This window comes from Corvus brachyrhynchos, unplaced genomic scaffold (assembly GCF_000691975.1).
Source record: "Corvus brachyrhynchos isolate BGI_N302 unplaced genomic scaffold, ASM69197v1 scaffold114, whole genome shotgun sequence".
In the NCBI taxonomy this organism is placed as follows: domain Eukaryota; kingdom Metazoa; phylum Chordata; class Aves; order Passeriformes; family Corvidae; genus Corvus; species Corvus brachyrhynchos.
In genome coordinates, this window is record NW_008238337.1 from 433,103 (window position 1) to 458,832 (window position 25,730).

Consider the following 25,730-nt stretch of genomic DNA (forward strand, 5'->3'; position numbering starts at 1 on the left):
GGTTCCTCTGGAGCCTGCAGGAAAGCCCCCAGCGACTGCAGTGGGTACAGGGCACAACGCTCCTGCTGTGACTGAGACTCACAAAAAGAAGGACAGTCCATTTTTAGGAGCACAGTGTCTCCGCACATTGCAGCAACTATTTCAGTGTCATCTGAGTGCGAGTCCGGGGTGTTTTATGCCACGGAGTGTGGAGATTTCTTTCTTTTGCTAAACATGTTATTTTTGGAAACATTCTTGCTAGTGGTCATGGGAATATTTCCAATGGGGCAACACTTCCAATTAAGACCTCCTTATAGTTTATAAATACTAAGAGGCTGACAGCCTGGAAAATAAATGTATTTTTTTAATAAGGAGATGACGGCTAACCTGTCACAGAGTGATACACAGTCCAAATAAGTCAAGAGATTCCTTCCAACCACGACTTACAACTTAAGAACCTTTTTAGTATCCTCATAACCAAAAATGGCACATGCTGTGCATCTGTACCCTATGTTTGTATCATCCACTGCTTATTTGGAGTAACATAAAAGGTGGTTCATTAAAAAAATGTCAAGTCACTTCTTGCATAGGTAAGACGCTATTCCACAAACTCTTGCGGTCAGTAATTCAAAATCAAGTATTTCTAAAATTGGAGAATAAAAGAGGCAAAACAGCCTTGCCCAGGGGTGTGTTTGGATTCTCTGCAGCTCGGTAAATTATCAGGGGCATCAAGGCAGTCACAGGTCCTTGGGCTGCCTCCACACAAAAGGCTTTGCTGCAGTTAATGGGGGCATCACACAAGCACTCCCATAAACCTGCAACTCACCTGGTGGGGATCATGATCACCGTGAGGGACAGCCCAGGCTGTGCCCACTCATAAATCACAGGTTTAAAGCACCAGAGTGAAACAGCCTTGAGCATCAATACAAAGAAAAGGAATATAATTTAAAGGCAATCTTCTAGTTTATGGCCAGCCTTTCATTATGGTCTCCTCATACAAAAAGCAGAAGGGCCTGAGGAAGGGGACAGAGAGATGGGAAGAGAGAAGAGAAAGCACACCCCTTTCTTCCTCTTGGACTCAGCCATGCACACAAGGAGTCTCTGACCTGTCTCAAGAGTAGTACAGAGGGAATTGCAAGGAGTGAAAGAAAATAAAACTTTCAAAAGTAGCAAAATCCCATCTGAAACATTATTTACCTAGAGAATTATCCTTGATGCCTCTCCAAACCGTGTTGCACTCCCCTCTGGTGCTACCCAGTACGTGTTGGGTATATTTCAAGCAAGATGCACCCAGTGCACACAGTGGAAGGCAAACAGCAGCTCAGGGAACCTTCTGAGCACTCACGCCAGGAATTCGGTAGCACAGTCTGTTCTCTTATTTCTTTTTTACACACTAATGCTTCATTTCTGCTTATTTCCCACCACCAAAATATTGATCCAACCTGACTTCTTCTGGAGTTTTCTTCCTACTTCTCTTCCCGTGCTTTTCCTTGGCAAAATCCCCTTTTTCTTTCCATATTCAACCTCGGCAGAGCAGGAAGAGCAACAAAATCCAAAGGCCACACCCAAAGTCTCAGGTGAGTCAGGACATCTCAGGGATATCTCACCTTTAATGCCTCTTACCTACAAAAGCAGCTCTTGACAATTGGCTCACTAAGGCAGTTCATTATGACTTCTTTAATGCAATTTTATTTACAGACCTGTCACTGTCTTTAGTCTCTTTATGTTGCACTGGAGGTATCAGGAGCCCCAGGGCAAGTGCAGCAGGGACTGAGACTGAGCTGTAACATGAGCCCAGTGCCTGTATGTCCAGCTGAACCTTCCTACGAAGTGACCTTCATTACAAAACTCATGGCTTGATCACAAACCCACTTAAGCCAGCTAGTCTTTCCTTGGATTTAAAGGAGTTTTGCACCATTGTCTCAATTATAGAGCCAGAAAAATTCCTCATTAACATGCTCAGAGACTTCAGACTCCCCTGGATTTCATTACTAGAAGGGGCTGCCAGCTCAAGGGCTTTTCAGCACCAGAATCCTTTACAGCACAAAGGTAGGGTCCACTACAAAGGTGCATTTTGCTTTTCATTTGTTTTTTTCCAGGTTACACTATTTTCCAGTATTTTGGTTTCAATTGACTCAGGTACAGATAACCCTAATGCTTACAAATGTGAACTTCTGTATTCCAAGGAGCAACTTGTGCAAGGGAATGCTGAGGACAGAAAAGCAATTGCTGCATGCAAGGGCCCTTCCCACTGCTCCATCTCTGCCATGGATTCCAGCTGTATCTTCTTCCCAAAAGTACCGTCTGCTTTTCTGTGAGGAGGAATTTGCAGTTTGCTGGAGAACATTTCGACCATCTGCGCTGAGCTGAGCCACTGCACACACAGAAGAGAAACTGGGACTGCTCCTGCACCAAGTACAGACATGAGTATCATCCCCACTCCAGTCACCAAAAGAAAGGAGGGGGCTGCTCAGCAGCAGAATTATAAATGTCCTTTGGCCTGCACCACTGTAAGGATCTTCTCGTTTGCTGCTAGGGGAGATGTTTAGGGGATGCAACAGGACTATCACAAGGTCTTGCATGAGAAGACAAAAAGATAAAATACATGTGAAGACATCTGGCAAAAGGTAAATGCTGAGGTGTGCTGAGGAGCTGTTTGATGCACTGCTGAGGGCTCTGAGATGGAGTCTGCAATGCAGACACATGCCCTGTGCTTGAAGGATCAAGATGATTAAAATACCTTTTCTCCCTAAATTCATATGCCACTTGTACTGCTTTTAGCTCCTCTTTCCTCCCTGCCCTCAGGAACTGAAATCGTAAAAACAATCACCTCATTTTTAAATGTAATAGAAATAAACAGGGAAACTAATTCCAGCCTTGGGCAGCCCAGACAGCAGTAATCTACTGTCATCCTCGACCAACCAGATACAGATGAGATTGCAGCCAGATTGCAGCTTTTTTGTCAACCACACACACGCTGAAGGACCAGAACGTGGGGCTCTCTCTGTTCTTTTCACTATGTGCCTAACAATGCTTCAGTGGGAACATGGTAATACATTAAAAGACCTAAAGATAAATTAGAGCCTGCAGAGCAGCACAGCCCGTGGAGCAGAAGTGCTGCAGATGGCTACAGAAGTGCAAATTGCAGTGTACAGTATTTGCTACATTGATACTGCAGCCACTGCCCTCGCTAGGCAAAAACTGGCATTTCAAACACCTCCTTTCACCTGCTTCTTCCTAGCAATTTACACAAGCAGCCTTGGGGTGTGTGGCAGCAGGGGACAGGGTCGAGGCTGTGGCATTTAAACATGCTTTTCTTAGAGGGTCAGCTGACAAAAACAAAGGAAAATTATTTTCTCCCCATTCTTTGAGGACACAAAACTTTCCTTGAGAGAACACCTCGTGTTAAGCTGAAACAGGGTGGATATTATTCAAAGCAATCTATTGGTATCTAATTCTAACTTCATACATTTACAGTGCTTCTCTTACCTGTTCTCAAGCTGAAACACAAGCTGAAATGGGTTTGGGCACAGCAAACCAAGAGACATTCTCTGGACAGTGCCAGCAGGATTTTGACTGTGGCTGGAAATCACACAAGCACATGGATGAACACAGGACAGAGTCTCCAAAAACACATTCTCTTCACAGAACAAACTCTCTCCAATGAGGTTAAATTATATTCCAGATTATCTGATAGTAAAAAGGATCATATCGAAAAAAAGAGCCACAGCTACAAATGTAGAGTGCACAGAGTGTCTGTGCTCAGCCCAGTCAGAGCCTGGTGAAATTTAAATGACCTCTTGGGGGATTGAGACAGTTTTCTCATACACATAAAGCAAAGAAGAAATCACATGTATGCCTGCCTATGAAACTGGTTTGTGCTGTGAAGTTATCCATTTCTGAGCCCATTGTTTCCTATTTTTCCTGAAATTTTGCATGAAACAAACATTCCTCTTCACATTTTTTTTGTACATAGAGGGAATGGTTTTAAGTTTGTTCTCCTTTTCCCTTTCCTGTGCAATGTGGGACTGAAAAAATAAAATGTCATGAAATTATAAGAATAAAAATACTGAAAAGTCTTAATTTTCCACATCGTTTCCCCAAAGAAATCACTGAGTGATCAAAAATTGTCCCCTTATTTTGAACAAAAGTACTGTGACATTTTCAAAACATTTTGATGTTTCTCTTCTGGGTCACATTCCCTTGTTTTTCAGCCTATATGTAATGAAGCAAATTATTAAATTCAATCATGCTAACTCTCTGCCCAGAGGACACAGGGCAGTATCTCAGAGATGTCCATTATCCCAGCCCAGGTCTGACAGCAGAACTGCTCAGCACGGTTCCCTGTAGGACCTGCAGGTGTGTTTATCACCCACATTCCTAAGGACGTACATGTCATCTGTCTCCTGCACATTTCCCCTGACTATAAATAAAGCAGTTTCTCTCCTGCCTTACCCAAGTTTTTTCTCTCTCCCAGCAAAGGGAGTTTGTTCATTGATTTTGGAGGCAAGAGGATCAGCTCTACCAAATTCAGGTGAACCACAAGATCAGTCCCACTGATGACTGCCCGAGATCTGCATTAAAATAAAAGAGAAACAATGGTTTTGGGGGCTCTCTGTTGTTTGTTGTATTTGGGGCTTTGGGGTTTTTTTAGTTTTAGCACGTGACAAAGCCTGAAGCCAACAATGACATTTATTTATCTGTGTCTTTGTGATGTAGAGGTTTCTAAAAATCTAGTTTTCATTTTATGAGAAAAGAGAGAGAAGGGAAACAACTTTACTTTGAGATGGTTTTTAGTATTTCAGCTTTTAACTTTGAGAACAACTTCAAGGCCAAACTGAGACACCTAAAATACAGGGTTTCTAAAGAAAATGCTGACAGCTTATAAACTGTAAAAGTTATGGAGAACCCCATAATAGTAAAAATAATATCTTTCATTTATATACAGTGATTTTTCTCCCAAAACATGTCTTAAAATGTAAGCCAAACAATCTCATCTGTAGCAGTAAAAAGGACTAAAATAACAAGTATTGTAAACTTCTGTATTGGAGAAACATTCCACCCCTGCTCAGTTGTTTCTCGGGGCTTTGAGAAAAATTGAGTTAAAATAAACAGAGCAATTTATGCCACTCACCTGGTCACTAAAGCCTTTCCTGAGAACTGTTCTGAGTGTCAAGAACGACAGAGGGCTCAGAGTGGGATAAGATGTCCAGAGATTCACAGGGTGAAGGGAAGGGATTTCCCAGGGGGTTTCCAGATCTGGGCAGCCCCAGAGCCCAGCCCAGGGCTGGGAACACCGCAGCTCCGGAGGGCTCAGGGGGGACCAGGCACCGCCATAAAAACACCCAGGCTCTTTATCTGGGTAAGGAATGGAGGGGGAAGGGGAAAAGAAGACCAATATCTCCAGCATAAACTAGAGAGAGTGCAGTGGCTTTTCCAGTTTCAGTCTCTTTCAGTTAAGACAGTGACTTTAACAGAGAATAAATTTTCCCCTGAAGTTCACCCAAGAGACCAAAGTTGCAATAAATAATTATAAAGTAGAACATGTGTGAATCCTACATGAATCATAGAAACTAAGCACACAGCCACCTGAGCAAAACTGAGGCTGCTTCTTTGATGTATGCTACTTCCCTGACATTACATGGTGTACAAGAGCTCTAGCTAAGAACGTGAAATCATTATGAAAACAATTTTAGATACAACTTAGTGATTTATTTTGCGTAACGGTTTCTTCCCCAAAGATCCTACTATCAAGCTGAATAATAAATGTCTGATTCAAATTTATGATGAGAAATGGACACAGACCAAATAGTAAAATACTTGTGGCATATGGGAACCAGCAACTCTGTGAGCTGCCCGAGTTGTTTGCCGTTACCTTCACTTGCTTTTACCGCACAAATAATACATGAAGAGGCAGCTCCTGGGCGTTGTGAAGTCAGTGGGAACTTGGCCATTAGTGGGGCCAGAATGTGGCTGGCTTGGGTCTTATTTGGAAGGTGAGGATGGGAAGTTGTTTGGATTTTTAAAAATATGTCTATTGGAAAAGGAAGACTTCTCAGAAACAATATCATAAATTATCTGTCAATTAATTCCAACCAGCAATGCAGCAATATATCCAAAATTCTCTGTGCCAAGTCTGTGTGTCAAGTGCCAACCTGCCAAGCACTGAGCACACACAGAGTTTCAGCTCTGAAGAGACAAACAGCTGAAGAGAACAGAATGGATAAGAACAAAAACAAAAAGCTGGAAGATCGTTGTGTCCATTACACAGAGGGGCAAACTGAATTATTTCTGACCATCTCCCTTCTTGAGGTAATTCACCACACTTCTTTTTATTTCATCCAAGTGACCCAACTACATTTAAATAGTTTGCCCAAGTGACAGAAGTAGATTATGCCAGATCCAGAAATTGGGTTTAGATATCAAAAGCTTGGTCAGTGTAAAATTATCTTTTCACTTTCCTTTTGTAATCACAAACACTCACTTCATACAACTGCAGTTCACAAACACAGTTATCAAGGGAACCACAAAAGCCCTAACTGAGGGACCATATTTAAGGCAGTAAAAGCATGGGGTAAATATATGAAAATAAGCTTCTTATGTAAATAGATTCATCTTAATATTCACCCTTACAGAAAGCAGATTTACATATTCAGGACTGCTTTTATGAACGAAAGCAATTTATATTTAAATTCAGCAACATCCTTAAAGACTGCAGGTAAAAGGAGTGAAAACAAGAGAATACTGACAGAGGAACATCCACACCTCTGTTTCAGAGAGTTAGAACAAAAGCAAAGAGCATGTGAGGAGTCCTGTGCTTAGCTGGAAAGAGATGAAGCACCTGAATTGCCCGCAGAGCACCAGAGCTTGCAGGTTTTGTACCACAGGCAGGTCCCTGAGAGCTGCTTGGGATAAAGACAGATTTTCTGATGGCTCAGCTTGGTCCTATTTAAAATTGGTGTGTCACAGGAAAGGGGAAAAAATGAAGAGTGGTGGATTGGCAGAAAGATGAACTCTACCAAAACCAGATAATTTCCAGTCTTTTTTCTTATTTTAGCTTTAGAAAGCTCAGAAAACTGGGACACTCCTCCAAAACTGCATGGTTTACTTAGAGCATATCTGACACTTGGCACACAAACTGCATCTTTTTCAGGTTCCTGGGAGTGATAGTTCATGAGATTCACCCTAAAGCCTGGTTAGCCACGAACCAGAAATGCCACATGAAAAGCTCTTTCCACAGCATTTAAATCCAGTTCAAACACAAATCCAGCAGTGCAGAGTCTTACACTGCATCGTTAAGTTAACAATGTCTTCTTTTGAATTTCGTGAAAACGTAGGAACTGTTTGGTTCAGAGCCTGAGCAAAGGTTCACATAGTTTTCATTTTTATTAATTTTGTTCCAATTTCCTGTGCTCTTACAGTCAGTTTTCCAGGACTGAAGAAATTGCCTTATTCCACAAAACTTTTGGGGTTTTCTGGAAGAAGTGGCTTTAAACTTTACCCTTATAATTTAACTTGCTGGCCAAATCTTTTGTTTGCTTTAGACTTCTCTCTACATATATTTTTCTCTACCTCTCCCAGCTTTCAATGAAACAGCCATTTGTTTGTCAGCTTTTTTTCTGCTCTCAGTGTTCTCATCATACAATATGATTTTCTCAAATTAAATACTTTGATTTAAACAGATACCTATTGAAGAAAGGTCTTGTACAGCATTGCGATTTCATAAAAATCAGGATTAAACAGAAATTTAAAGGTCAGATTAAAAAAAAAAGAAAGAAAGAAATCATATTTACAGGACTAAAAATGAACCAATTATTGTAAAAGCACCGATGACCCTTGTCTGGTCATTTTTATATGTGCAAGGCCAGCCCCGAACGCTCCCAGAAAGGAGCAGAACTGCACAGTGCTCAATGCTCACACAGCTACACAAAGGACAAGGCAACAGAAAATCAGGACCATGCTCTCAACTCTGTGTAAGAAAGCCAAACTCGCCAGAATTCACACATTTTACAGCAGTCTGGGCTCTCTGAGAAGCCTGACCCCAGGGCAATTCACCTTGCACAACACTGCAGGCCCTTCTGGCTGGAGCGTTTTCCCCAGGTGCTCTATCAATTACCTGCCATCAGGATAGGAAAAAGAGCATTTGGATAAGGGAATTTATCACTGCCAGAAAATGAAGAATGGGGCCTGATTCGGACACTTCGAGCCATTTATTTGTGGCCAGGTTTCTGGATACAGTAATTCCATATAGTTTGAAGACAAGACAAATCTCATTGTAAAAAGGCCACAGAGACTGTGATTCATTTACATATATCCAGTTCCAACTCCCACCAGTATAAGCCTAAAGCTACAAGCCAAATCCAGGGGGGTTTGTTAGAAGCTATTTCACATTAGCCAGATAATTTCCAGTCTTTTTTTTTAAATATTTTTTTAAAATGTAGAATATGAAATGAACATCTCTTATTTTCTATTTTAAAAAAAAGCAGCTCCTTTTTTTCAATCAATCTAGATCATTCAGTCTACTTGAAAAGGCAAATTACAGCTTGATTGTAGAGTAATTATTCTGGTGGAGATCACTTCAATAACTGAACTGTATTCTTTGACAGGTACTGTCTGTTATTTGAACACTGATGTTATTTAATTAGAGGATGAAAAATATCTCAGGTACTTCAGATCAAAAACTTGTTGCCATGAGTGTTGCTCTACACATATTCTGTTGTGCTTTTCTGGAATGGGTCTTTCAGCCTTCCAGGTCTGACTCCCAGGGCCTCACAAATAGTTTTTGGAGCTACATCCAGGGAACAGCACAGAGCCAAGCCCAAGTGTGATTTCCTTACACTGCTGTCAGTGCAGCAGCGAGCCCTCATCCACAGAGAGGGGATTTCCTTTGGGGAGAGCAGCCAGGGGTCTGCAGGGTGCAGCAACCCCGCAGAGCACCCAGTAATTCCCTGCTGCACTCCTCTGGATGGTGTTTCACTCACACTGAAGGATCTCAGAAAAGAGTCACAAACTTCTGAGCTGGCCCCCACTGCTCGATGCACCAGTCACTGCTACTAGAACCTGGGCTGCAATAAAAAAACATGAGTGCAGAGTTTATATTTTGAACAATAAATTCTCTGCTCCCAGAAATGTTTAATCTAAGGAAAGGTAATACAGAACTCATTACCAAGAGCTCATTACAAAGGCTGTGAATGATGCTCTGGGTTATTATAACCTGATTAGTGTAATAATCTATTTAATCCAGCTCTGACAGTTCTGTACAGATTATTCTGAATACTTCAGCTGGTTGTGCTAAACCCACTGAAAAGTTCTTCCAATTGCACTGACTAGTGTTAACTTAAAATTAAAATGTTTACTGTGTTAAAAATAACCCTTTCAGCATTTAGAAAAAAAAATCCTTTTATTTATATTTTTATTCTCATTCTTCACATTTTGAGTCATGTCTCAAGATCAGCTAAAGAAGGCCTTACTGTGGTGCCAATGATATAAATCCTCAGAGTTTATGCCAATACTTTTATTTGTCATATTTTATTGGAACTGACATTTTTTGGACGCTGCTCACACCATGACTTATCAGTTTAACTTGGTTTCATTTGTTTTGCTGTTTAAAATAAATTAAGACCAGGGTGTGGGGGGTTTATTGTTCCTCATGATCCTTATTTACTAATATTGTGCAATGTGAATTCAGCATTTTAGTTGCTTTTCAATTATGCCACCCTGCTAGGAAAGCCCTTACCTTACCCAGTGTCCTGGTCTTGCTGGGACAGGGTTAATTTTTTTCCTACTAGCTGGTCCAGGCCTGTGGTTTGGGTTTAGGATAACAATAAAGCTGATAACACACTGACATTTTAGGTGTTGCTAAGTGGTGTTTATGCAAGTCAGGGACTTTTCAGCTCCTCACACTCCCCCAGATGGGGGCACAGGGAGCTGGGAGGGGATCCAGTTATGGGGAATGAGGAGCTGGAGCAGGAGGACTGAGATTAAACCAGCAGCTGGGCCTGAGATGAGATGGTTGCACAAGTTCAGTCTTGGGATAGGTCATTTGTGTTCTTAAACACGGGGAAAATCAGGGCAAGCTGAGGCTTAAAGGGTCTTGGAAGGTCTTAAAGAAAAACCAGTAACAATATCCGATAGATCACAGAATCGTTAAAGTTGGAAAGGACCTCCAAGATAATCAAAGAGATTTAAGACACAAAATATCACAGCTCAGGAAAAAATGGTTACTTTGCTCTGATATTGCTGACAACAGAAGTCCTTCCCCTCCTGGTGGTTCTCTGGGGGCACAAACTGCCCAGCAGAGGCCCGGGCAGGAAGGGGCCGTAGGGGTGGACACTGCAGCTGCCTGCCAGTGGGAATCTGGGGATCTGTGCAGGACCCCTCACCTGAGCACAGCCCACCCCACCACCGCTTTGGAGCTGAGATTCATCCATCCCTGGTATTCCAAATACCGCTGGAGCCAAATCCAGTCTAGACCACAAGGTGCCGTATTGTATTACATTACATGAAATAAAAAGAGAATAAGGTGACACAGAATCTTTATGCTGTTACAGTTAATTCCTGCTCTAATCCCCTATTGACAAACTGCACGGGCTTTGCCTGACTGAGGCCCAGAAGACTTGTCCTACATAAGCTTTTATGCAAAAGCCAGGGGTGTCCAACTGAGCTCTTGCATCAGTGAGAACACTGTCCCCAAGGACAGAGCCACTGCACCAGAAATGAAGGCACACTCCGAGCATGTGCATTTGAGATAGAGAGAGAAGAAAGCCTTGCCTAATCTGAAATGCTGAAAGCAGGAAAGTCTTTTATTCATTCTTGATTCCCAAGGCTCTTCACTGATTCTTGGAGCACTGTTTGGGTTCTTCTCTGAGGTCAGAACATTTCAGGATCACATTGTGTAGAGTTTTCAAGGCACTCTGACTCAGGCCAATGCCTGCTCTCATTGATTGTGCTCAGTGGAGCCAGGAGCCAGCACAACAGCAAAGCACACACTCAGTTCTCTTGTGGAATACTTCACAGAGGGAAGAAGCTCTGGCAGGGTGTGCAACGCTTCGCCCCAGATAAAATCCTGCCTGACAACAAAAAAATTGCAAAAGGGCCTCAAAACTTGAATATTGTAAGTATACATTAAATGCTTTTGTTGTGTTTAGGTCTGAAATAGTTCACCAAAAATCCAGATGTTTGGGGTTCTAGGAGACAGGAGCCACTGAAAGAGCTGATGACCCTTGGAGAACTCAGGGGTTATAACACAGAAAGGCAGAAAATTTGCTTGACGAGCACAGGTACATTATAATTATACAGCTGCCAGTGCACCAGTTGTTCTGAAGTCTTGGGAAAAGAGGAGAGGCGTGAAAGAGAAGGACAATTTAAAAAGTGAGTTCAGTTCTTTTTTTGTGGATAAGTAAAGCTGATGATCATCCAGACAGAGAGAAAGAACATCACCTCAATTAAATGAACAACTATTAACAACCAAAACTGTTTGGGAATAGCAGTGACATCTGCTGCTCTGTTAACAACCCCCAGGTTAGACACTTAGTCCTTCTAGATAGGAATTAACTCCTCAAAGAGGTCCCTGAACTAAAGTTAAAAGCTCTGAATGATTGCCTGTAAAATAACAGTTGGCATGATAAATTTCTGATGAAGCAAACATTGATGACAACAAGAAAATGCTGTTTCAAAACAACACTGTATCATGCCACTGAGGCAAAGTTGGCTATTGATTGAGGCTTCCATAAGAGGAAACACAAAGCAATTCTGCTGGAGGAATAGCAGGGCACCTCAGAGGCAGATGAGGCAGACAGAAAAGGTTGTCGGGCCGCAGCATATTCTCAGTAGCTGTACTCTGTTCTTTTAAATCATGTTTCAAAGCAGTTTATGAATCCATCTCCAATATGCTACAAAGGATCAGACAAAACCAACCTTAGGATAGTACTTCAAAAGAAACTGAATTTATCCCTAGGAAGTAACAGGTCCAGTATAACTTTTACACAAGGCTTCTCGCCAGCTCTTCATTTCTAAAATAGCCTTCTAAGGGTGTGCTCACACTCCTTTACCTGATCCAGTGGGTCACCTTCTACTGTTCTCTACACCTTACAGAGTCACTAATTTATTCCCTTCTTTCCAGCTGCCTGGTTTATCCCATCTTCCAGCTCTTTCCGTAAAGCCCTGCATTATTTTACTCCTCAAATAACCACTTCACTCTTTTCTTTATGCTTTTGGTAAACAGCAAACTTTAAGCTTTCATGTTTAAACTTTCATGTTGGTGCCTTAGAACACCTTAGACCTGCTTGGCAGTTGTGTGAGGACATTAAATATCCTGTTTGCCTCTGAAGGAAGGAGAACAAGCACGTTTCAGCCTGTTTGAGAGGGTGCAGGAAGGTGAATACATTTGAAGCTGCTGACACCTTCAAACTTCAGACAGAAATATGGGCACTGATCAGTGCAAATACATTCAGCTGCTGGCCTCCGCATGTATTTCTCTTTATTATGTAGCTTTTCACAAAGTTGGCCTTGTACAGTTGCTGCAACTTACTGGGTCTGATTTTGCATTCTATTATTCCTTCAGCCCTATCCATCTTGTAATTTTATACAGATGGCATTGAATAGGTTGATTCATCTTAGAGTTTATCAACCCAGTGCTTACCTAACAGCAGGGATTGATTAGAATACCCCATTTCCCCTAAATCATCTGGCTCACCTAAACACTGCCCAAGATTTGTCCCACACAGAGGTGTCTGTTTATCCCCGAGTGTGGCTCCTGCTCTGTCTGCCAAGGACTGCAAGACAACGAATGCTCAGTTCGTCTGCTTTGCCTTCCAAGTGTGGGATCTCCTTGCTAGCATGAAATGTGCTGTCAAATGTGCATGTCAGACAAAGGATGGTTGGTATTGCTCTGAGCACACACTGGGTGAGATAAACAACTCAGCCTGCAGGGTTGGTGTGTGTCCTGCGCAGAGTTATGAACTGACTCCCAGCGTTCATCTCGCTATTTACCTACACAGACAGGGCTTCTGTGTTCTCCCTTCTAATTCCAGAATTAAGTTATGTTACATGTTTGCTATTGTTGATACAGGTGAGAGCCTGGCATGCAGCACAGAAATTGAACTTGGATCTCACAGAGAGAGCAGCAAGAAGGAGAATGCAAATCGACTAATTTTGACTTTTCAAACTTATACACCAAACTTCACGGTCATGTTGTCTCAGGTGAACAAAAATGTTATGAAAACACTTTGCTAAACTCTTTCAGCACAGCTTTCAGTTAAATCCACTGTAATTCCCAGAAAACAGAAGAAAAAAACAGATCCAAAATGTAGGAGACAAAGAATATACAAAAATAATTTTAAAATATGCTGATTAAACTTCATCTTATTGAGTGGGATATCACAATACAAACCACACCCTGAAAACTCTTCTCTTTAGGGAAGTTTGTTAGCATTTGCTCTCCAAAGGCAACAAGCACTGTCTGGTTGCTGCTCATGGAACAAGAAACAGAAAACCAGAAGCTCCTGAAGACCAGCAGAAGGTGGCTCAGGCACTGAGCAGGGTGAAGCCAAGAGCTGAGGAGTCTGGTTATAGCGATCAAAATGGAAAACAAGGCAGGGAGTTGTAGTAATATATTCTAGATTGTCAAAAAAATTAATTTTCTTCTTCAATACAACGTCCCGACATGTATGTAACAAAACCCTGAGCCTGGTTTCACTCTTGAAACACAACACTGAAAACACTCAGATTCAGTATGTCACCAAAAAAAAAAATATATTCCATGTTAAAATACCAGAATAAAATGTTTCCATTTTAAAAGTACTACATAGGTTTATAAATGCTTTGCCAGAGCTATTCAATCCTTTCAGCACAAATGACACCTAATTCAGCCCATCCAAAGTTACGAGTTTGAGTGAATAACAGAGCAGTTCAGGAAGACATTTCCTGAGCATGTTCTGCACGGTTCCTTCCCCATCACCCTCAGGAACCTCGGACCCTTTGCCCAAAGCACTGATTCCCGTGGCTTCTGCCCCAGCACTGGCACAGACAGGCTGGGCTGCACCAGAGCTGCTCTTTGGGGTGATGACGGCTGTGTGACATTTCTGAGAACCCAGGACATCTTTTCCTGTGCTCTGGAATGTACTGGAAATGGTCTGTGATTCAGCTAAGTTCACACTTTAGTCAGAGCTGGACTTTTACCAGGACCACTAACAGTTTTGGCTAATTGTTGAGGAAGCATTAAAGCACAATCCAATTTCTTAGAAAAACATCAGCCCACGTGAATGAAATGTGTGGCAATAATTTTGCTGAGTTGCTACACAGTTTGTACTATGAATTGTGGACTGGGAGGCAAACAAGTACAGAGGGAATGCATCTGTCCCCAGAGTAATCCTGCATTCTAAATCTGAGGGTAAGGGAACACAGAGGCAGAAGAACTGCTCACCTGGACCATAGCATTCCCCACTCTCAGATATTCTCCAGCTTACTTATTGCAAAACAAGGAATGGAAAAAGAAACTTTACTTTGCCTGGAGCAGAGGCATGGCCTGAATTCTCCACCTTGCCCCCAAAAAAGAGGATTTTATATATATATTAGCACAGACTAAACTCTGAGAAGAGTCAGACCAATATAGAACATTTCTAAACATCTTGCTCTACCTGCCATTTTTCCACACTTGCAAGAAACAGAGGGAGCATTTGTGGAAATCAGGGTACAGTGTTTTACACTGTTTCTTTGCAAATGTACGTGACTCCTGAGGGCAGTAGAGAATTGGGTATTGTGGATGTTTTGTCCTTGTTTGTCACCATATCCACATGTGACAACATGGAAAATAGAGGCGACAAATAGCTAAGTTGTTAAGGTAAAAGTCATGAAAAACAATGTCCTTCAAAATTGTGATGCCAAGGTTTTATGGGAACACTCTCAATAGCACTCAAGGTATTTTGACAGAGCAATTTTTTTTAACACGAGCAAATAACCCATTTGTCTAAAGAAACATTCCTAAGTAACACCCTGAAACTATTTATAATTTGTAATGACAAAAACCACCCCCCCAAAAATGTTTCAGTGCATGGGGAGACACAAAGAAGCAAATATACTTTCCACATGGCAGGCTATTGCTCTTCTGAGTAATTTCTTGTCTATTTGTTTGAAGTGTATTTGCTGTTGCTCTGAACAGAAGGTGCAGATGTAATTGGAAGTGGCTGGTTGTGTCAAATCAGAAATGTTTCACGGGAAACCTTAAAGAGCAAAGCTGTACCCCGCTTGGGAGAGCTGATTGCAGGATCTGCCGGAGGAAAGTCGCAGGCTGACTGCAAAACAAGAGCACCCATTTGGCCTCCCTCCACCAGTGCTGATGAAATCACCCTATCCAGGGGCCAGCAGAGCTCCACAGATGTGCTCTGCCTTACAAACAAACGAGCGAGGTGCCTTGGGAACAGGCAGCGTACGGAACAGACTGAGTTCTGCTCTGCACGAGGAAAAACGGCTGAGTGAGCAGCTGACGTCTTTATCTGCATTTATGTCCAATTCCTCCCTTGCACTGGGCCCTAACACCCTCACACAAAGCTGGGTTCTCCAGTTTGGTCCCACAGCCTCCACAATTGAACATCTCAGGAGGTGCAGTCAGGCCTTCCTTGCCTAAACACCTCCTCTTGCCGAAGTGGAAACAGGGCTGTGTTCGGTGAATGTCTGCCACAGCCAGTTAGATTTAGGGGGATTGGCCTGAAATAAAAGGGAAAGTGATGGGTGTCCTGCTGTGTGCAGGTGAACAGAGTGGTGTGGATATATAAGTACATTACACAAAACTGCCACTTCTTTGGCAACTGGATTAAAGAAACCCGAGCAATAGAAAAAGAGGTTGGAGCAGGGCCAGTGAGAACTTTGCAAAAAGGTGCAGAGCCTGCCTTTCTGTGACACCCCAGTTATAGTTCCTAGGGCTTCCTTCTCGTGGACAGTGGAGAGTTCTCTCTCATCACAAGGGCTGGAAAAGACAAACCTGGGGAATTTTGTCCTGATTGTTTTTCTGAGAAGTTGCCATGATTGTTTTTCTTTCTGGCCTGAAGGATGGACAATACAGATGACAAAGAAAGAATCAAGAGATGTTTTAGTGCCCATTTGGAAAGTCATTCATTTACCCTAAGAGACTACATAAGAACTGCAGTACTTACGACTCATGCTTCCGCACCATAATCCAGGCTTCATGCTCCCTCTTATTTTCCCAGCTTTGTATTTAAGTACTCACCTCCCCTGTCCTTTTTAAACCAATAAAAAAACCTCACAGATTTTGTTGCCATCCCACATTCAACCAAGATCCTTCGGGGACCCAACATCCTGGAAACATCGTGCAATGTCTGAACAACTGGAAATCTTAAAAGTCTTTGTACCTTGAGATGATCCCTCATTACAATTCAAAACAAAGAACAATATGGAATGGGTAATTATTTAAAATTCAGTAATTATCAAGGGGCCTTATTTTTCCAGATGTTTTCATCCAGTCTGACTGCATTTCCAATACACCATCAAAGAATCTGACTCTGGCCACAGCGGGTGGTCCGAGAAACTTGTAAAAAAGGCAGGATTATGTCACAGTGAAAAGTGCTTTGTTTTACAGACTCACCCCAAGCAACCTCTATGCAGAACCAATTGGAAATAGCTACTTCTCATGCAACCCCTCCACTGCTGAAGTCCATTTAAGCTCATGACAACAGGAGACAAACTTTGACCAGCCTGCCTCAGGCCACGATAAATTTGGGAAAATACATATTGACATTAAAATTACAATCTGTCCATGTGAGGCACAATCATCAATGGGCAGAAAACAATGTCTGAACTGATCTTTTCTCCCAGCCAGGCAAATCCTCCCATTTTTAGAGCAGTTAAAAGAGCTGGAGCTGACCTTGTGTCCTACTGCACTGTAGCTCCAGTGGCCAGTGTCAAACTTGCCCAGTGGCACCAGAGGTGGTGCCTGGCTCCCCCCAGCTGGAGGGAGCACAGCCCACGAGGCAGGGCTGACTCACAGCCCTGTTTACACCTCCTGCTCCGAGAATGCATTTTTACAGCATGCACTGAATGCTACCACAGAGACAGAACATTCCTGGAAGGGAGTTTCTCTCTTTCTTGTGCAACTGATACAACTTAAAGGGTATTTTTCTGGTTTAGCATCTGCATTTCTTTTCTTCCTAAAACAGACTTTACAAGCCTCTGGTTGCTTCACAAGCAACAGCTGTCAGGTTTGATGAGAAGAGGCTCTGCATCTTATGAAACACAGCTACACAAGAAAGATCTGCAGCCAATATTTTGGCCACACACAACCAGAGAAACTCTTCCTCTACCTTACACAGGAATTTACAGGATTAAGATCCGTGGGTTTTCTTGCGCAGTTTTACTGCTAACATGGAACGTGATTCACACTGAAATGGTCTTTACATGGTTGGGCTGAAAATACTTCCCTGACCCACATTTGAACTTTCAGCCCAATTTCCACCTTTTCTATCCACAAATGTTAAACACAGCACTCCAATCATCAGGAAATCTGACATGTTTAAGTGCATCCCTACGTTATTCCATTTGGGGCAACCGTTGCTTTTAAAGTTGCATCTTGTTCCGCTCATACTCTATTTAGGCAAGACTTATTTCTGAAGATCTGGTTTGAATTCACGTTTGACTGCCACTGCACAATGGCTTTCCATGATGAACGTGTGTGATAAAATTAACAGCCTTACCATGTGCTGTTCTCCGAGATTAGTTTGGTTCTCCATCATCTCTAGAAAAACACATTATTTGTTTTTTAACTTGCATTTGTTTAAAAGAAATCTAATGCCAGTAGTACCAGAATATGAAGACTTAATAATAAATCAGATTTTTGTCTGCTTTGTCAAGTTTTCCATTGCTAAGAGATTCCAATATAATGGCTGGTAAATCATATGTCTACGAATGAAAATAAAGGCAGTCGAGAGCCACACTCTTCTATTTATTTCTGCCCTTAACTTGAACTAAGTAACCATTCTCACTGGTGTCTGATAGTTGCTTTATGTCGATATTTTATCTGAAAAAAATCCAAAAACTACCACCTTAGATCTTCCTCCTATGAAGAATTATATGCATGTAACTTTAAACAGATGATTCTAAAGTGATGCTATTTCTATTTCAAATTAAACATCATGTGTATCTTACTTATGCATGATTTTTAGAAGATAAAGGTTGCTTGAAGTTTAATTAAAGTCAAAGCACAGTACATTACAAGGTTTTTCCTAGGGACATTCTGCTGTTTCAAATATCATTAACAGAGAGGAGATATTACACTGCTAAGGGATCTGTGCAATCTGTAATTGCATTAACTGGGAGGAATTGACACATACAGTAACAGAATAGGAACACCACCTGCATTATTTCAATATTGATCTACTCAAATGTCACTGCAAAAGTCCTTTCTTGACTCCAGAGTCTTTTACATATTTTATAGCTAGATAGAAATTTTCTTTCATGGATCTACTTCCCATGAGTTTCAAAAACTGTATCCACAACAGCTTAAATCAAATCCTCTGAAGTCAATCACAGCCCAGCCCACCTTCGGTCAAACATAACAGAAAGACTGAAGTTTTGTTTTAAGGATCTTGGAACCAAGATCATTACCCTTCAAGCTCCTAGTTATGCAGGAGAAATGAAATATAGGTATCTGTAGCTCTTTCAGGCCAAAACTACTTCTCATTTTGCATTGTTTAATTGTAGGAATAAGCATATTTATTATTGCAATAAAAATGCAATTATTTATTTTTTTGGTGGAAAAGACAGGAAATCACTTAGCAGAATGTTAGCAAAAAAGCTCACAAATACCTTAGGAATACCATAAAATGAGAGCACAAGAGTAAACTTCAAAGGAGTGACTGTGGAATCTTAAGGCATCTTAAGGCTCCTGTGCCTCTACTACCTTCCTGCAAGAAACCTGAAGTTTTCACCAGTATCTTTTACTCTGTTACAGCGAGAAACAAAAAGGATTTCAAGAGAAACTTTCTGTTCACGAAGCAAACAACAGAAAGCAAACCAGGTACTGAAGCTCAGCTGTGCCCTTGCATTTTCCCGAGGGTGATTATTACTCCTTGGCCCATCCAGAACTAGCACTGCTAAGCAGATGTGATATTAGAGCTGTGTTTAGTTTGTCTAACACACCTTTCCAGTGATAACATTTTTAGGAGAAAAATCATCTCCACAGCCTGGAGTTCTCCATCAAGTGAAAAGGCTGGCCTGGCAGCACCAGGCACAGCCGTGCTGGAAGGCGCTGCCTCATTGCTCACATTTTCTTGAAGTCTGGAGCTTCTTAGCTGGCATGAGCAGGACAGAATGAACCCTGGAAAATACTTACACAGACTACACCAAAGGAATGTAGGGCAAGGATTAAATTATAAACCAAAGTGACTTTAAATGAAATAACACAGCAGGTTGTGATGGCTGTTTGATATGGTCATTTAGGACCTGACTTTCAAGGTATGACAGAGGAATAGGAGGCAGATGTGAGAAAGGGGAGAGAGATTCCTGGCTTGCCTGAAGGCTTGTAACGATATCCCAGGTGGGGTCTGCATTCCTCCTTCTTCCAGCTCTCCAAACTACTTCTCCTTGACTTGAAGCCTAGAAAATCTGGTCACCTTAATATACTGTTGGCAGCACACCAATGTCCAAGTCCACACTGACATCTGAAAGTGATCATTCACAGGAATAAGGAATTTTATGAGCGTTATAAAAAGTTACTGGCACTACAACGTATTATCACTGTGGTATAATTTACTGATGTGCTGTCAGCTAGGGGCCAGCTAGGACAGCAGCCAGAACCACCTCCCTGCTCTGACAGAGCTCCCTGGGCTCCTTCACAGCCTCCATCCTCACCCAATGGGTTCCTCCTCAGCAGGGACAGACTCAAAGCAGAAGGCAGAGAGGGGCAGAGCACAAAGCTGTTGCATCACACCCTGATCACAGCACAGCTGCAGCAGCAGACAATGTTTTGATAACAGTTGTCTTTCTGCCAGTGAGATTTGCAGTGTAACACCAATTTTCATCAATAGAGAACAGAGCTGCAGTTTTGCCATACTCTCAAATGAAATAGACTATACTAGAATACACTTATCTATATTTAGTTCTCAAAATACAAGGTACTTAGACTCTAATCAGACCATATGCTTAAGCTGCACAATTTTTTTTCCAAGTGCTCTGAAATTTACCTTTATTTTTAGCATTTAGTTTTCTTGCAGCTGGCAGACGTTCTGTTGAGGGACATATTGCGTACAAAATGCAAAATATTGCTCTCTATACTATCCTTCAGACTCCTAAACTGGACGTGGTTGAGCCACCTCCCAAGCCAGCTGATGCAGCCCAGCAGCAGCAGCACGGGGAGGTGGCACTGGCACAGGGATGGTCCTTCCCTGCATGTCAACCCGACCCAAATGGCACCTGCACCAAGCCAGCCTTGCCCAGAGCAAAGGGGAATCCAGTGCAGGCTCAGCCTGGCTCCTACCTGGTCCTTTACACCGGGGGAAAAGCAGCACCCAAGCCCTGATCCCCTCATGGGGAGCTGTGTAACTGAAGGGACACCGAACTCGGGGTGCTGTAGCTTGGCGTGCACTGCAGCTGGGTGACACATCTTCATCTCCTGCTCAGAAACCCAGTGCTCTGAGACAACGTCCTGTACACAGCAGTGTCAGGCAAACGAGAGAGGCTGGAGCTCAGACCGAAACAATGAATTGTGTATGCAGGGCTTGTCATCATTTCCCATCAGCTTGGAAGCTCCAGCCTTGTCAGTGATCCATCAGTGGTTCCAGGACACATTTTTATTTTCAGGGCTCTATAGCTCTCGGCTGAAATGTCACATTTGTGGTACCATCAAAACATATAAAATCTGGTTCAGTCATGCAAGAAGGAATATGAGGAAAAATAAAGAACTTTCATGGTATTGTTCCCTTTTAACTTTTTTTCCTCTATCTTTCTAAATGCATTCCTTAGGCTTAAAAAACTGCACACTACAGAAAACTCAAAATGGGGCAAGTTTTCCTCAGCAACTAATCCAAGCTTCTGTCATTACAAATATAAATCTCCATATCTCATCTGTGCAGTCTTCACACCAGGCACGAATAGCACCTCTGGTTCCTTAATGCATCCCAACTGCTCCCCTCACAATAATGTTCACAGCAGGGAACTTCCCTTGGAGTGCTGATCTGCGTAGCTGCAGCCAAGTAGGACACGTAGGGAGGGTTTTAGCTGAGAAAATCCCGAGTTTTATTGCTCCAGGTTCCCTTATCAATCAAGACAAATAGGAAAAATTCAGCCAAAACATTTTAAACAAATACTTTGGCGTGAGATGGTGTCCTGGAAGAACTGGTGTCTCTGTGACTGCACAGGCAGCCTGGGCTGTTGAACAAACACGGAGATGTTAGTCACAGGGGATGTTAAAACACAAGTTTCACTCAAACACACCCTGACCCAGAGGTTCACACGCAACCAGGGTGAAGATTCATTTAAAGAGAGGGTACCCAAATACTCAGACCTGGCCCCACACAATTTCTGAATTGCCATGGGAACCCACTGGAGCTGCAGTGAGTGAAACTCCACGTCCCTCTCATTGGACTGCTCCTCCTTCCTCCTGACCCTTGAAAGGTCCAGCAAGAATTTTGCCTGCTCTTCACCTAGAGCAAAGGGCAGCAAATACACCTCCAATGTTTTGGCTTAATATTCTCCACTTCAGAAGCCAACCAACTCCTTGCCAGCATTGGTGCACGCTGCAAAGTTGGAGAGAAAAGCTGTGGCCTGAAAGTAAAATTCCTCGAAGAATCAGAAGAAAATACAAGGAGAAAGACACAGAAGCTTAGATATCAAGTAACAGGATTATGCTCTACAAGACTTGCACACCAGCAAATATCAGGATTAAATGTGTGCAGCAGGAAAGTTCAAGTGAAAAGCATCTCTTTGAGGAGTAGCGCTGGAACAGAGTCCTTGTGTTGATTAATTGCCTTGAAACATTTGATCACTGTATTTAATCCAGTAAATCTTCCAGTGCTTTGACATTTCTTTAGTGAAGACAGAGTCAGGCAATTATATATAAAACATCAAAAAATACTAGACACCTAGAAAAAAAAGGTCACAGCTTCCTTTTTGGAGTCTGCCTTCCAGGAACAGTCTTCTGTAACCACTTAAAATTTGCTGCTCTGCTAAATATTCTTGCCAGTACATTTGTTTTCTGCTGGCTAGTTGATAGTTGCAGGAAGCATACTCAAAATCTTTTTCTTTCTGAAGTGGAAGAATATTTATGGCTGGTTTTATTTTTGTGAGGTTCTTTGGGGTTTTTTTTGTTTTGGTTTGTTTTTTTTTTTTTTTTATAATATTTACTGAGTTCTAACTTTCCTCAAGAGAAAGCCAGAGAATGAGCACAAATACATAAATCTAGTTCTGGGATATACAAAATACTCAAATCAAGGGAAGTAAGAAACTAATCAACAGTCTGCAGACTATGAAGAATGAAAATATGCAATATAGAAATATACTACATTCTGAAGTTGTGCTTTTGTTCCCTTGGGTACAGAATTTACCACAATAAAGCACTAAGTCTCTGCAAAATCTTTATAAATTTTTTATGGGAAATTCTTCTATCATTCCTCGGGTTTTATGTTCACAGGATGTATTTGGGTTTGATGTTCGTATGGTTAACTGTGAAATACGTGATTTAAAGTGACATCACGTACTTCAAGGTGGTAAGATAAGTGCAAGGTTAATTGCTTCTTAAAATAAATGATCAGTTTTAATAACACATTTTTAAGGAGCTTGGTTCCTCCACGCTGCCTTCAGAGGGTTTTCTGGGACTTGTATACTGAACTATTTGCACACGATTTCCCATTTCATCCCTCCCAACTGGCCCCTCCCATGCTGCTTTTGCATTCCCGTTTATTTTAGCCCTAAAGAGAAATGCACAAAAGAAATTAAGGCAGGAGATTCCCTGTTGGTAAGACATCACCAGCGGGGTTGAAGGGCAGGACTGTCCCTGCCAGACTCAGACCTGCTGCAGGGCTCCGAGCAGAAACCTGCTCCTGCCGCAGGGATTGAGGAGCCTCAGCCTGTCCAGGTGCGCTCCTTCAGCACAGCCTGGCTGGGAATGCAGCCCTGACCAGGCCTAGAGCACCTCACTGAACCTCACTCAGCAAAGCTTTGACCCCGAAGATTCCAAGCTCCCCTGGGCTCGCCCGGGGCCGGGCTCTGCAGGGAAGGAGCTGCCGGCGCTCGGCGGCTTTGCCGGGCTCGGTCCCGCCGGGGACGCGGAGCCCCGCCCGGGAGCTGCCCCGGGAGCTGCTCCCGGAGGAGCCGGGGCTCGGCTGGGACCGGAACGGGGCTTGTGCTGCGTTTTCTTGTGCTCCATTGGATTATTCCCTGGATGGTTTTCTTCCTTCGCCCACGCCTCCTATACCCCACTAACGCTTCGTCGGACTCTTGGCGGACTTTCAATGTAAATATTTCTGCTCCTCAAAGGAATTTACATAAAGCCCAACTGCTCTGCCAAGGAGAAGAAACACGTGGAGCTGTCACAGCTCCTTGGTGACAGTTCGGGAGGACTCAACACTGCAGTCGCAGGACCAAGAAAGGGAACATTTCAGCCTCCTCCCTTAATGTGCTCTACATTCACCGAATAACTTCATTTTAACAGTTAAAGCTTCAAAGCTTTGATGTGCCACTCTGAAATAATGGCCTGAGGAGAATTTTCACTGCAGTGTTCACCAGGCTTGCAGCACTCACATTTTGGGAAGTTTTGGCCACTTTGGAAGTACAGTGGTTATTCAATAACCTGGGAATGTCCAGTTAGTCTAAACTGGCCCCATTTTATTCCCCCCTGTGAACTCTGCTGGCTGGCTCCATATGAGAACCTGGTCCCACTAAAGGTTGAGCCCATTTCTATAACGATGTTTACTCCCAGTGTGAGTGAGAACAAACAAAAGCATCTGACTAGAAAACAGATCATGTTGATACAAAGAGTTTCATGTACCAAAATAAATGGGAATCGGGACTTTAACACTGAAATAAATCTGGAGGAAAAGTTTTGTATGAATCACAAAACAACCATTACATAGAAGGTGAAACTGAGAAATCAGTGGTTAGAAGAAAAATTCAATACTGTTCTAGTTTTTAATTAGTTGGAGTGCAAATTAAGAGCATTACATTGCAAAGTTCACTTCCTTGATAAAGAAAAATCAATCCAGTTCTGAGGGTCTTTAAGTAATACTTCTATATAAGAATTATCATATGTCTGCCATATGCAAAAATCAAGAAAGCTTACTTTTAGGTTGAGGTGGAAAAAAAACCCCAAAGAAACCAACAAAAAAGCCTTCTCCCAAATCCAAAATTCCAAAACTTTTTGAGGGTAGAACTGTCATCCCTAATAACAGATGGGAATCAGTAAAATTTCATCAGCATAGCTGAATAATTACAAAGTCACTCAGGAAAACTGAATTCCCTGGTGTGTCTGGTGCTTTCTCCAAACTTACTCTTCTGCTGGCTATCCAAGCTGTATTTGATGTCAATTATCATAGCAGACAGGGACAAGGAATGAAGAATACAGACAGCAGTGGCTGCTGGAGTTCTTGCTATTGAAATTATTTAAAACATCCTTAGGCAAATAAAAAGGCTACTGTAAAAATTGCTGACAAAGAGCAGCATAACTCACACACAATTTAACATGAACTGATCCAAAGCGCCACAGGATAATTTTTCCCTTGCAGCTTTACTAATTAGATATCTCCTTGAGCAATCAGTTCATACATTCCCTGCCTGATGGCCACGCTAGGGAAGGGAAAAGTGGCTGCTGTGCGTGGGTGCTGTGTGAGGATGTGAGACCTTGGAGCTCTTTTACCAGCCCCTAACACATCACAGCAACCTCCCTGACGCAGGGAGACATTTGGTGCTTTACACAACCTCTCCCCTTCCTCCTGTGTACAGACTGAGGGTCCTGAGGAGCTCACAGCCAAACCTCCAAACCTTTGGTGATATCACCAGTTACGACTCTGAACAGAGATTGAGCTGTGCTGCACAGGATTAATTTATTTCACAGCTCTTTGGTTGGCATGAATGCAAAATAATGGAGTCAAGGATTTACACTGGACTAAAAGCTCGTGACTGAACATTTTTCACCAGCATCCAGGCATTAATTCCACCCTAAATCCTTTCATGATCTGTCCCTGTACATTGCAACAGCCTAACCCCATAAGTTCTCCCACAGTGCACCATATGTAAAATAAATGCAAGTAGTTTAATTTTAGGATGGATCATTTTATCTTCCTTCTACCAAACACTCAGGTTTAGTTAGTCCCAAATTATCTGGCACTGCACTCCAGCTCGTGCCTATTTTACAGCAACACAGTGTTTAACATTAGGCATACACATAAATAAATAAATAGCAGACTTTAAGATGACTAAATTAGGATAAATACAGATATGACAAGCAAAAAAACCCTATTTACCAGTTAACCACATTAGATTTGCTCTCACTAAACCTGAGAATTTATTTTAACCACTATTAAAAATGTGTATCTATTTCTGATTTCTCTGAAATCAGCCAGTAGATTTTTAGCTAATTTCTTTAATTGAATTAATTAATTTCATTAATTTTCTTATCTTCATAAGGATTTCCAAACTCATCTTTATATAAAGCATATTCTGTACTCCCATAGGTATATGCATGAAACAAGTCCAGATGTAACCTTAGGAGAACAAATAAAAGCAAAACATTAAAATCCAGTGATCTGAGAAAA

General features: G+C 42.2%; 1 protein-coding gene across 4 annotated transcripts in view; it reads right to left on the reverse strand.

Annotated features, from left to right (window-relative positions):
- ADGRD1 (adhesion G protein-coupled receptor D1) overlaps positions 1-25,730 on the reverse strand; it is a 137,901-nt gene that overhangs the window by 75,242 nt on the left and 36,929 nt on the right. The window lies entirely within an intron of this gene.